Source organism: Orycteropus afer, unplaced genomic scaffold (assembly GCF_000298275.1).
Source record: "Orycteropus afer afer isolate SDZICR_OR568_19922 unplaced genomic scaffold, OryAfe1.0 scaffold00139, whole genome shotgun sequence".
In the NCBI taxonomy this organism is placed as follows: Eukaryota; Metazoa; Chordata; class Mammalia; order Tubulidentata; family Orycteropodidae; genus Orycteropus; species Orycteropus afer.
This window is the reverse complement of record NW_006921726.1, coordinates 8,134,556-8,149,194: the sequence shown is the minus strand read 5'-3', so window position 1 is coordinate 8,149,194 and position 14,639 is coordinate 8,134,556.

The window sequence follows — 14,639 nt, the reverse complement described above, 5'->3', positions numbered from 1 at the left end:
TATAGTAATATTTGTCTCTCATTTGCATTCCAAAATGCATCTCTGAGCTTGACAAAAAGGCATGGAGTGACTGCAAGTGTTTGGGAATCCTGAGTAATCCAAAGTATGCACATGGTAATGGGTCACACATGTAATCTATCATGTGTGTATAAAAGAAAGGTTGAGAACTGTTGGGATAATTAATGGGGTAATAAACAGTTACGTTCAAGAAGACTTTAATGAAAATCTCACAAATGACCACCTTTTCCCTGCCACAAGTGGTTTCCTTGCTTAAGTTGGGATTTCCATATTTATGAAATTGTATTCTTGTCTTCTCCATCTACTAAGAATTTGTTTTGAGATGTTTCTTTAGCTTACTGTGGACCTTGTGCATGGATCGAAAAACAAAAACACTTAATTAGAATTTTACTGAATTAAACTCATTCCCCAGCAATTGTCAGACTGTAGGGTCAATAGTAAAAATCTTTGCACAATTGTATTGTTTTTATTTGCTTCCATCAAGTCAGTCCCCTATTCATGGTAAGCCATGCATATGGAACAAATTGTTGCCTGGTCCTGTGCCATCCTTATGATTGGTTGCAAATTGGACCATTGTAATCATATGGATCCACTGGCTGCTTTTTGGAAGTTGATCATTAGACCTTTCTTCCTGGTCTGTCTTAGTCTTGAAGCTCTGTTAAAACCTGTCCAGCAACACAGCACCGTACAAGCCTCCACTGACAAACAGGTGGTGGCTGTACATAAGGTGCATTGGCTGGGAATCAAACATGAAGGTGATAATTCTACCACTTAACCACCAATGTCCCTTTGCACAATTGGAACTCAAGTATTGATTAATGGATTGAATAAGTGAATGAAATAAGCTGCTATGACATAAAACATATAAAATGTGGCATGAAAGGATTACCATTTCCTGAAAGCTCAGTGTATTCTTTTCCCCTGTTTTGTCCCCAGAGTAAATTTTCTTTCATTTCCCTTACTCTCAGAATGAAGTGAATCTGCCTTTTTAAACCTCTAAGCTAAATCGTAAGGAAAAGTGTCTGCAATCAAAGTGAGAAAAGCTGCCTTTCTGTTGCATGAGTAGGGCCCCTGGCCATAGGGCCTGAATAGGTTAGTTAGGTCCAACTAGGAGCACTGATTTGTTCCTACATGTCCATAGTGTGCTTCTTACATAGTGGCTGCTCTTGCAAAGCCTGATGTTCATCCTTTCTTGTACACTCCAGATTATTTTCCTTGACCTTTCTCTAGTCTTTGAAACTATAAAGGCTTACCTTCTTAAATTAACCTCCTTTTCTTCCATGACATTGTACTATCCCAGACTTCCACCATGCCTGCCTTCCTCAGGCTTCCCTTTGTATCTTCCACTGACTTATCTTTGTTTCCCTGCCTCCAACTCTGAATTTGGCAGAACTCTATTCCTTGAATTTTGGTCGCAGTCTTTTGCTTTTTGTTCCACCTTTTTTCTTCATAAAATTGAAACATTCTCATAGCTTTGCTCCTTATCTCTAGTCCTTATCTCTGTGCCTATGCCTCCTAAATCAGTATTAACAGATCTTACTCCTTTGAGCCTCAGTCTTCTATCTCCAAATGGACACTTCTACCTGGAAGATTTATCATCATTTCAAAATTGACTTACCACAAACAGAGGTCACCACCTGCATTTGTAGCACCTGAGACTTAAGTACATTTCCCAGGATTCTGTCAGAGAAGCAGAAATATCAGGCGGGATTTAAAAGAAGGGATTCATCACAGAAGTTGGTGACAGGTGGTTAAACAGTTTATGTATCTCTGTTCTTCTGAATTTTTGAAGCCTGAACTCTGTTGGACAAGCAGTCAGGAAGGAGAGATGGATATGAAGTGTGAAAGAACAAGAACAACTGGAACCCATGTCTTTCTTTTACTTATCAGAGCCTCCAATTTCAATGATGTGGATTGTCTGCATGAGAAGCCACAGACTTTTATCATAGAACTAAACATGTAGTAGTGGGGGAAGATGAAACATATCATCTTGCAGGAGCTGGAATTGCTGTGTGCTTGTGGCAACATGCATGAGTTCCAATAACTCCTGAAACATCTAGCATAAAAATGGTCGTTGCTTCACTTCTATTATCTAAATCTCACACGACATTCTTTTGAGGCTACCTCCAGCCCAGAATAACTCAGATTAGAGAATTCTGGGTAACAGTTCCAGCTTGGTCAGATTAGAGAATTCTAGGTAATAGTTCCGACTTGTTGGCAAAGTACAAAGCCTGCCACCAAGTGGAATTACTATCCACTCCACATCATTCTTTACCTTTCTAACAGGTTGTGTTTTGGAATGTTATATGTTTATGAAGCAACCATACTATTTAAAAACTTCTAATGGTTTGGCCTTGTCTAGGACAGTGTTTTATTAAACTAGCTTTTCTTGGTGAATTTAGGGGATTTGGGGTGGTGTACTGAGGATTCTGAGCTGGTAGACACTGAGAGAGTTCTGGATTTCTCATTCTTGCTTCAACCAAAACATTTTTGCTTTTGTCTGACTTATATATTGTACTTCCCAATGTAAATTCATTTTTACAAAATTTGCTGGTGATTTTAACTGGAAGAAAGGAAAAATGAAGGAAAGATGGATGGAGGAAAGAAAAGGAAGGAAGGAAGAGAGGGCGGTAGGGAGGGAGGGAGGGAGAGAGGAAGACACTAGCCCTAGAAGACCAAGTCTTAATCCTACAACCTTCATTCTCCAAATTTACCCGATTTTGTCACTATAACCAACTCCAGTGGGAACTATCTTCTCTGGCCTTACTTGATCTCTAAACCATCTCAAAAGACTGAATTCATTACAATTTTCATGATTCAACTCTTTCACTTTATATGTTTATTTATTTAGTTAATTTAAAATGCCTCATCTTCCTTGGTTCTTTCTGAAGCAACTTTAAATAAATGCTTTTTCTGGATCAAAGATGGAAAGGAAGAGAAGTCCTGTCTCTTAGGAAAAAAGGGGAGACTGGCAGTGAGGTTCTATTTTATTTAAACACATACACACAACTGATCTATGTTGTTGTTGTTGTTATGTGCTATTGAGTCGGACCCAACTCATAGCGACCCCTCCTTGGGTTTCTGAGCCAGTATTACTATGAAGGGAGCTCTGGTAGCATAGTGGCTAAAGGCACTTGACTGCTAACCAGAAGGCTGGTGGTTCAAACCCACCAGCCACTCCTCAGAAGGAAGACGGGTCAATCTACTTCCATAGTGATACTGCCTTGGAAACCCAAGGAGGGGTCATTATGAGTCAGGTCCGACTTGACAGCATATAACATTACTATGAAAGTAGATTGCCCAACTTTCCTTTTGAGGAGTGGCTGGTGGGTTTGAACCACCAGCCTTCTGGTTATCAGTCAAGTGCCTGAGGCACCATGCTACGAGAGCTCCTTGAATCTATCTATACCTTACCTAATTTCAAAAGTAATTTGTAAGAGGCTTACACATATACACATGCAAGTATGCCTTTGTACTTGATTTTATATCTAAAAATTATGTAAATGACACTGTATCTACAAATTTATATATAATTAACTTGATCTAGTTCATCAAGACAAATAAAGATAAAAAAGATATCAGATACCTTTTAGAAGAAAGGAAGTGAGACCTCAGCAATATCTGTTAAGCGCCTCCTATGTGATAGGTCTTATAATTATTACTTCATTTAATTTCAAGGCAATCATTAAAGGTAGGAGTCAAAAGGGTTAAAGTAGTTTATTGAGGAATTTATATGCTATTTTGGACAAAGCTGAAACAATTTTATTTTTTCTAATAACTTCTTTAAGCACATTCTCTATTGTGGGCAGTGGGAATGTGTAATGACCTCTCAACTTGATTCTGTGACTTTTCAGTCTCTTTGTTTGTCAAGTGTCTCTTTTGGATTCTTAATAATTAGTCCTGTTTATTTAAAACCTTCAGTCTCATGCCAAATAATCTCTGTGCTTTCCCTCTTGCTTGGGTAGAACAAATCTGTGAAGAAGGGATTGGAAGTGTGATCTGCTCTTGCACAGCTCCATTTTTCCTTCCTCTTGCCTCTGTTCCCTCTTCCTTTACAATTGTGGCTGGAAGGCATGAGAAAGAAAAGACAGAAATCTTTTCACTAAGTACTCTTAGTGAGGTCACAGTCATAGTCTTAGAGAATTATGTATACTGTTTTGGCTCACTTCTTAGGGCTCTGCATTTTTGAGTGGTGGATCTAATTTGTATAGTAGACAAGAAATTCACTCCCTATGTATTTATCTATTCCCTTTTAAGATTTGCTCCATTGCTTCGATGCATGCACTTTTTGTTGCCCTGCTGGAGTAGTTTCTAGTAAGACTGTAGCTCTGAATCTTAAGTATCCACCATAATTGAGCTTTGAGTTTATAGATGTCTATCTTGTGTATACTATACCTCTTTGGAGTTGAGAAGTTGAAGGCAGTAGTCAGAAATTAAACAAATAATAAAGGTAAAGCATGTTAGTATTCCACAGAGAAAGTTACCAGTATCATATCCAACTATCCCGCATCAATCAATATCTTGCTTCTGATGAGAAAAAAGGGGGAGAAAGGTAAGATGGTATCATTTACTGTCGTATACATAGTATACCCTTGACTCAGTTATGGAGTTTACTGAGTCACTTAACAAATATTTATTAAGCATGCATGTGTAATGTACATCATTTTGTTGTTGTGTATGGATAGTTCCATTAATGGAACTTACACATACATGGTAAGGTAGAAAATGTTGCAACTCTACTAATCAGATGTACCCTCTCACCCCCCAAAAAATAATTTAGCTTTTTTGGTTCTACAACTGATAAAATCTTTCTAATGAGCCCTTATTCTGCTGTACTGTGGCCATAGGCAAATGGGTCTAAATTTATCAATTAATATTCCAGTATAAACAGTCTTTTTAAATTTAGAGCTCGTTGGGATAAACGGTTAATCTATCAGCATTTCATCTTTGACTCCACCCACTTTTCACCATATATATGGCAGTATTTATGTGACCTCATGGCAACAGAAAGAGATATCAGAGCCACATAGTGACCTTTGACTCTAGCTGATCTAATCTAGTGGCTGGACACAAGTCTTAATCATTTGGGATAACTTAGTCCATGGTTTTGGTTCTTTACCTCAGTCATTAATTCCTTACATTCTGCATCTTATTAATTCCAAATTCAAGTGGACCCTAGTCTCTTGACTCTCTTAGAATCAACTCCAGGATCCCTGTATATTATATTTAGGGCGTGGGCCACACTCAGTAGTATTGACTCAGGCTCATTTGTATAATGGTCTCCTTGTATCAATGATCAGACATTGATGATATTTTGCCTAGAAGTTTATGGTCTTTCCCAAGACAGAGTTGAGAAAGTAAGCCCCTAGTCCTGATCTTCTAGGTTTCCTGCATCTACCTGGACCCCTATGTAGTCTCTGAAAATCCTGTTATTATAACACTTATACTCTAAACCAAGGAAGTATTAAGTTAGATGTGTTGACTCTTCATGACACACAAACAAACACACAGTCATTTGCACAAACTCAGAGCAGAAATCTATTTTGAGATGCACTTGAAGCTGCTATATTTTTAATTAATTATTATTTTTTTTAAATTAACTTTTACAGGTGGTTCAATAACATCTCACATCAAGTATAAATTCCTGAGGTTGTACAGGCAGGAATTCAAAGGCTAGTACATGATTAAATCAATGTATAATTCCCTATTTGTATGTAAGTTAGAATAGACATTCATTATTAGAGGTGTATGTTCTTCCTATAAAACAAAATATGGAAGAAGTACAGTCAGAATACCCCTTAGAAGTGAGAATGGCAAGACTGTCTCATGTATTTTGGACATATTATAAGCAGGGACTAGTCCTTGGAAAGGGACATCATGTTGGGTATAGTACAGGGTCAGTGAAAAAGAGGCACTGTGGCTATAACAATTGGCTCAAACATAGCAACAATTGTGACAATGGTGAAGGACCGGTCAGTGTTTTGTTCTGTTGTATATAGGATTGCTATGAGTTGGAACTGACTCTATGAGACCTAAAAACAACAACAACATCATAGAATTGTTGTGAATTTTTTTTTCCCTCTTAAGCATGTTGGAAACCACATGGAGCACAGTTCTGCTCTGACACACATGTTGTTGCCATGAGTTGGGATCAATTTGATGATAACTGATTTTTTTTTATTGTTATTTGTTTGTTTACTTGTTTGTTTTGAGGTATACTAGTCAAATTTGGGAGATTCAAATCCATATATGTTGAATGATCCTTTGATGAGGAATAAATATTCTGAAAGCAACAAGTAATGTAGGAAATTCAGTCCCTGCCCTATTGCCCTGGAGTCAGATCTGACTCATAGCAACCACTCCTTGGGTTTCTGAGGCAGTATCATTATGGAAGTAGATTGCCCAGTAGGAAAAAAAAAATGTAAAGCTAATTGTTTAGTGTTCTGGAAATCAAATAACTAATTGACATATATGGCATCATGGAGACATGGCTTTCTAACACTCCCTTCCATCACATTTGTATTCTCTCCTAATATACTAAGTGTACTGCAACAGTGAGGTCTCATACCTCAGCACCAGATGACATCTTGCTCCTATTATCTGTCCTGGCTGACAGTAAAAAGTTAATGGTGGCTTACCCCTTCAGGCCCCTAATAGCGGCACCTCATTGTTCCAAGACACCTGAAAGAATGCCTGAACGCACCTCCCTGAGCACCTGACAAGGGAAGGATGGAGGCCCAAGCGTAATTGCCATGTCATTGCCATGTGATTTATTGCAATGTTTAATTATGTCTACAGGGCACCATCTGGAGACCCAATTTGGGCATTTTACAAATAAAAATTAAAGTCAAAACATACCTTCTTCTGAACCCACTGAGTCCCACTTTGTACTTTTTGCACCTGGAGTATATTACCCTATACTTGGTCCTCAAACTACATCCCAGTTGTTCCAATGTAGAGGTCCCAGCAGCAATTCTCATTGTAGAGACAATGAGCTTTCCCTTATTAGATTACTTCACCCAAAGGGTTAAAATAATAAAAAGTTCTGCATTCTACCAAAAAATTACTAGTGGACTTAAATCAGCTTCAGCACGCTACAATTGTTACTGCCCATCAGCCCTAGCAGTATTCCATTTGAGGCACTGGATTCCCTGCCCCCCCCCCCAATTATCAACTGGCTAGTGATTGTCCTCAAAATATTTGTTTAAAAAGGATGATGGCAAATGAACACTAAATGATGAGGATCTTTTTAAATATTTCTCAATTTTAAAATAAATGTTTAATCTAGTAATATTTAAAAAAAACATATTAATGTGAAGAGTTGATTTAAGAAACACTTACTCATTTCAATTAAAACCCCAGAGCATTAATCAAATGTTTGACACTATAAATGTTTCCAATTAACATCTAGCTTAAAACCACATGTGTTCCAAGTGAAATTCAAAAGATCTATCTGTACAGGTGACCTCAGGGAAACCATTAACACATGGCGGGAGACAGCAAGAAACATTCTCCATTTGTGAGACAGAGATAAAGAATCAGTATATGACTGATGATTACTTCAAACATCCCTTTCAGATGTGACCTTCCAAAATAGAAGTTGGGAATTTCTTGCTAAGTAAAAACTGAAAAAAGATTTAAGAAAAGAGGGAGAGAGAAATGAAAAACAATCCAAAACCTATTTGGATGAACTAATAGATCCAGCCCCATGAAAGGCAGGGGTTGGCACTACATGGGCCAGTGATGTTAGGAACAAGAATAGTTTTCTAAGTGATTCTTTTCCATAGAGGTTGCATAATTAAATATCTAAAGGGCCTGAGCAGGCCGCATAAATGAATGAAATGGGAGTACTAAATATGGAGACCACAGTAAACTGAAGGACCTATCTCCTTTAAATGGGAAAGTTACTGCTATGTTCCAGGCATTTAATGTCACACGAAAATGAAAGTCCATTTGAACCAATCATGCTGATACTCAAAAGAAGGCAGAATCAAAACTTTTACATGAGAATACATGCATTTTAAATGATGGCAATAAACTCAATTGAAAAACAGTTACACAGGCCTCATTGCAGCCAGTTTGTGACCTTTGTGTCTGTGGCAGCGAGCAACAGGAGCTGGGCTAACATTGTTGGAGAGAGCGGAGGCTATTATTTAGATGGAAGTGAACCCCTTTCAGGAATATGTCATCATATCACCAGCTTGGAGAGCAAGTTTTGGCTTGCTCAATGTTGAATCCACCAAATTCTGGCAAAAAAAGGGAGACCACATACTTTCCAAATAATTTCTTCACTGATAGGTTAAACTCAGTTAAATTATTCCAGGTGTGCTATGCAGGGGGTTATTATGACCATAAGGAAAATGGTAACATTAAGACAAGTGCATTTGCCCAATATCCTGATACTCTGCATTCTCTCTCTCCTGTCTCCAAGCAGCCTATCAACAGCTGGAGATGTCAATCCAACAGTGAAGGCTGCTGACCAAGACTGAGGGCTAGTCTGTTATGGGTAGAAAGGTATGTGTTTTCTCTTTTTTCTTCAAATATCTTCTCAAAAGAGAAAAAAAGCAGGAAGTGAACATAAGATAAATGCCTAGCAGGTACACACAGTAAAATATTTGACATTCACAAATAATTTCGATATCCAAAGAGCTGTTATTTTCATGTTTATGCAATGATTTTTTTTTTTCTCTTTATAAAGCAAAACCAACGTTTGTAAGTCTTTAATGGGAATTACCCAATGGCCTTAAGAATAAACAAAGATGATAATTTTAGCTTATAAGTATTCCATTATCAGGAAACTTCAGTTCAGGGCTGGAGCCAGAAGGTTCTAGTCCTTTGTTCTGTTTTCGAATTAGCTAGGTGACTGTGAGCAATTTGCATAATCTCTATCATTTTTGGAAAAAAAATATAAAAATTGGTCATGGATGCCAAATTTTAAGAGTGAAATGTAATTAACAACAAACACCCTAGCAAAATAACTCACATTGTTGTTAGGGTCAGATGAATAAAACTACAGAGCAGTTTATAAACAGTACCTATTTTTTTTTTCCTCGTCAGGATTATTTAGGTCTTATATTTTCTAATTTTTCTCTGAAAGCATTTTCTTGAGGATGTGTTTGGTTGAAAATGTTATGAAACCCAATTATAAACAGCTTAAACAAAGAGATGAAAAAAAAAAAAAAAAACAACAGAGAATTTGTTGCCTCATGCAATGAAAATAAATAAATAAAGATTTGAGTTTTGGGTTTGGCTTAATCCAGGTGCATAAGCAGTGAGGTACCATGACCCATATCTCTCTATTTCTTGGCTCTGCTTTTCCCCATGTAGGCTTTACTCTCCATAGTTGGACTTCAGGAGCTGAAGGCTTATATCATCTCAAATTCAGTTACAGCAGAAGGTAATACATACCTTTTCCTCAAGTAGGAATTTCAGAATTGGACCTGAACTTAATTTTACTGATGAATTTGGCCTGAAAAGTTCAGTCAATCCTTATGTTTGGAGTAAAGTGCTGCCTTGATTAGTCAGACTTAGTCACATGTCCATTCTTGAAATTGATGCTATGGTTAATCCCATCTCTGTACTTGAAATTATTTTACTAAAAGAAGTGGGAATGACTATCCAGTATATATCATGACATGAGCCATATTTTGTTTTACAGTGTCTGACTTAAAGCAATGGTTTAGTCTATGCTTTAAATAAAGGTAAATGACAGCAACGAATCTGCTTTCCTAAATAGCCTGACTTTGCGCAATATTCTTTTCTATGACTCTAAGAAATTTAGAAAACAATTTTCTCCAAAAATTCATTCTCAAACAACCAGTTTTTCTTAATAGACTATTTTTTCACAACATAGTTTTCTCATTGCTATCATAACATTTTCCCTTTGCTATTGAGATACAATTCACATAATATAAACTTCAGCATTTTAAAGTATACAATTCAGTGATTTTAAGGAAACTCACAAGGTTGTGCAACTATCACTACAATCTAATTCCAGAATATTTTAATCATCCCCAAAAGAAACCCCATATCCATGGGCAGTCTTTTGCTCAACTCTCCTTCTCTTGACCCCTTAAAAACCACTAGTCTTCTTTTGGCTTCTAAGGATTTGCTTATTCACAACATTTCTTATTAATGAAATCATACAAAATGTGACCTTTTATGTGTGGCTTTTATGCTTGGCATATTTTCAAGGTTCCTCCATATTGGAGCATGTATCTATACTTCATTCATTTTTATGGCTGAATTATTTTCTATTGTATGAGTATACATAGTGCCTAAGGCATTTGACAGCTAACCAGAAGGCTGGTGGTTCAAACCCACCAACCACTCCTCAGAAGGAAGATTGGGCAATTTACTCCTGTAGTGATACCACCTTGGAAACACAAGGAAGGGACACCATGAATCGCATCCAACTCTACGGCAGTGAGTTTATTTTTTTTTTGACTATGAATATACTACGGTTTGTTTATCCATTCATCAGTTGATGAATATTGGGTTATTTCTACTTTTTGACTATTATGAATGAAGCTTCTATGAATAGTCATGTGGAAGTTTTTGTGTGCACATATGTTTTCAGTTCTCTTGGGACTGCTGGATCATATGGTAACCCTATGTCTAATTTTTTTAAAAACTGCCAGAATGTTTTCCAATGTGGCTGAACCACTTTACATTGCTACTACACAAGAGTTCTCATTTCTCCATTTCCTTACCAACACTTATTTTCAAGGAATACACACAGTCACTGTACCAAAAAGAACTGGTTGATGTTCATCCATTTCAGGAGGTGACATATAATCAAGAACCAATGGTATTGAAGGAAGAAGTTGAGGCTGCACTAAAGGAATTGGTGAAAGACAAAGCTCCAGGAATTAACAGAATATTCATTGAGATGTTTCAACGAATACCATGCTGGAGAAACATACTCATCTATGTCAATAAATTTGGAAGACAGCTACATGCCAACTGACTGGAAGAGATCCATATTTGTACCCATTCCAAAGAAAGGAGATCTTACAGAATGTGGAAATTATCAAAAAATATCATTAATATCACATGCAAGTAAAAGCTTGCTGAAGATAATTCAAAATGCTTGCAGCAGTATATTGACAGAGAACTTCCAGAAATGCAAGCTGGATTCAGAAGAGAACATGGAATAAGGGATACCATTGCTGATGTCAGATGTACCTTGACTGAAAGCAGAGAATACCAGAAAGATGTTTACTTGTGTTTTATTGACTATGCAAAGGCATTCAATTTTGTGGATCATAACAAATTACGGATAACATTGAGAGGAATGGGAATTGCAGAACACTTAATTGTGCTTGAGAGGTACTTGAACATACACCAGGAGGCTATTGTTCAAACAGAACAAGGGAATGCTGCATGGTTTAAAATCAGGAAGGGAGTGTATCAGGGTTGTATCTTTTCACCATACTTATTCAATCTGTATGCTGAGCAAATAATCCAAGAAGCAGTACTACATGAAGAAGAGTGTGGCATCACGATTGGAGAAAGATTCATTAACAATCTGTGATATGCAGAGGACAAAACTTTGCTTGCTTAAAGTTGCTATGACCCGGATCCTACTGACAGCAGTGAATTTGTTTTTTGGTTTATCACATATATTGTGGAGCTGAGGCCGGAGTCCTAATAGATTCCAGGGAAATCTTTAACCAGAAACCCTTTAGTGTCAGGGATTCTAACAAGTCTTTTAATGCTGGAGATTCTAACACTCCTCAGGGCCTTTATCTAACCTCCAGACTCAGCACGTATCAGAGATTTACCTGGCTCCTGAAGTCTCCCACATATTAGGGTTCTGCATCCTTCCTAGATAATAATTCCCTAAGTAGACTTTGGAGCCGGGGGATTCCAACACGCCCCCCAACATCTCAGATCCCTGCCCTAAACCCCTTAGCAACAACCAATCATCTGTACCCCTTTGCCCTGGTGCTACTCCACTCCATATTTTCCTATAAAATTGTGATAGTAAAGGAGCACGAGGTCTTTTGCTCAAGCCACTGAACTGGTGAGAGCAGGGACCCTAACTCGAGCTAGCAAATAAACTCTCCTTCTTGCACTTGCATTGTTGTGTGTTGGCATATTCCTCGCGCCAAACAACTCCTTCATAACCTGGGCCCAACATTTGATGCGTTGGCCGGGAAGGAGAAAAATTCGGAGCTGGAATCTTGCCCCCGACAGAAGGGGAGTGAGGGGTCAGGAACTGGAGCCGGCAGGATTGGGATCAATCTCTTGTGTAGGGAACCAATCCAAGGGTACAGGGACTGGTGGACGCACCGGATTGGGAAACCGGCGGACACGCCGGATGAGTGGGGGATGGAGCCCTTCCTCAACTTACAGGCAGGCGGTGGGCGCTTTTGGTAAGAGCAGCCTACTTCAGGGGAGGGGAGAGGCCCCTCCAATCTGTGGTGCTGGAACGAGATCTTTTCTGGGTGTCAGATATTTGTGCTGTCTGTTCTGGTGTCTCTTGTTGTGTGGCCACTGTCTTTTATTTGTTCTGTGTTTTCTTAAAGGAGATTGAAATGGGACAGAAACAGACTACCCCTCTGTCCCTGATGGTTGAACATTTTTCAGAGTTTAAAACCAGAGGATCTAATTTGTCTGTAATAATTAAGAAAAATAAACTAATAACTTTTTGCTCTTCAGAATAGCCCTCTCTTAAGGTGGTGTGGCTTCCAGAAAGCTCATTGCATAGAAAGGTGATTGCAGGTGTATTCGACCGAGTCCAAGTTCCAGGTCCCCAAGGGCACCGGGACCAATTTCCTTACATTTTAGCGTAGCAAGATATGGTGACTACCCCTCCCCCATGGCTAAACTCTTTCTTCCGAATCTCTCTGTCAAGGTATTAACATCCTCACTCAGGACTAGGAAAAAGGAAAAACCGAGATGACCGGAGTCCCGGGAAGCCGTTCCACCAGTTCTAATTCCCAAACTCACCCCGATCTGATAGATCTAGAAAGTGGCTCATTAATCTAGGGGTATAACTCTCGCTTGGAATGCGAGAGGTCCCGGGATCCCCCAAATACCCCAGGACTCCTGAACCAGGGGGTTGCAGCCAGCTGGTAAGTGTTTAAATGTTTGTTGTTTGTTTAAGTTCTTTGTGTAATAGCTGGGGCCCATTTTCTGTAAAGATGACTTTAGCCTAAGGGGACGCAGGGGCAGTCAACCGGAGGATCTGGGAAACGCCCCAGGACCTCTTCAAGAAAAGAGGAAGTGGAAGCCCTCCAATCTGGAATTCTAAATTAGTATAAGGGCAGCGGGTCGCTTCCGCAGTTCAGCTGAGGCGGTCGTCCTGCTTTCAGTTTTGCTTCCAATTTGTGGGAAGCATTCTTGTTTGTCCTTTTGTGTGTCTATTTGTTGTTGGTCAGTGTTTGTGATTTAGTGGAGGGACGAAATAGGACGGACTGTGACGACTCCCCCTCCCTTTTGACTGGTAACTTTAAAGAAGTTAAGCAAAGAGCACAGAATTTAAATGTGGAAAGAAAAAAAAAAAGAGAAAAAAATTTGTAACATTGTGTAGCTCAGAATAGCCCACATTCAAAGTGGGATAGCCAGCCCAAGGAATGTTCGATCTTCAAATTATTTTAAGAGTGAAAGAAATTGTGTTCTGCTCCAGCTGGGAACACCCAGATCAAAGGTCATATATTATCACATAGCAAGATTCAGTGGAAAATAAACCTCCCTGGTTAAAACCATTGCTACCTCTTTCTTTTCCTAAGTAGGCACCTAAACCGGTCCTGGCAGTGCAACCTTATACTGCCTGGAAGAAGGAACCTGAAATTAAACCTTCGGCGCCGAGCCACCCAGTATTCCAGGGGGGGACAGAGGAAGAGCTCCTTTTCCCCCGCCTTACCAAACCCCTTCAGCAGGTATTGCAGCTGCAGAGAGTGCGTTGCTCCAAGCTCTGGATTTAGCTACTCATCAGCATACCTGAGAAGATTGTCAACAAACTCCTCCAGCTTTTGTTCACCACTGAGGAATGTGAAAGAATCCAGATAGAAGCCTGGAGATCTGTTTTGGGAGACAATAGGCTCTCTATAGAAACCAAGGAGTCCAAGCTGGTGTTAACATAATTTTAAATGAAACCTTTAACAAAAAGGATGCGTGAGAGGTACAATCGAACATACTGTGTCTCTTCTCAAATCTTTTAGTTTTAACTTAAAACTTTAAAATACTAGAATATTTGTTTCTAAGTCATTTTGATATATTAACTAAATATGTATACATGTGTGTGCATGCACTGATGTATTAGCTAAGTGAATAGCAGAAACCTCTGAGTATCTTGGGAGCAGATTGTTCCTTCTCAGCTTTACCTTGTTTTCCATCTCGTAAGAGTCCATTCTAGTTCTTACTCCTTCCAAAGATTATGAGCACTGCTAAGACAAGCCTGAGATCTCCTGAACTTGGGGTGCCCTGTAGCTGAGCCAGAGTTCTAGCTAACAGAATCAGCCGAGTACACCTGGAGTTCAGAAGCAAGGATACCGTGATCTAGTGTTCAGTCACTTGGCACTTTCGTGAGCACCGTTGTTAGCACTGTTTTGTTTTAATAACTGGAAGCACTTAATGATTATTTTACTTGTTTAATTTCACCCAAAAGATAT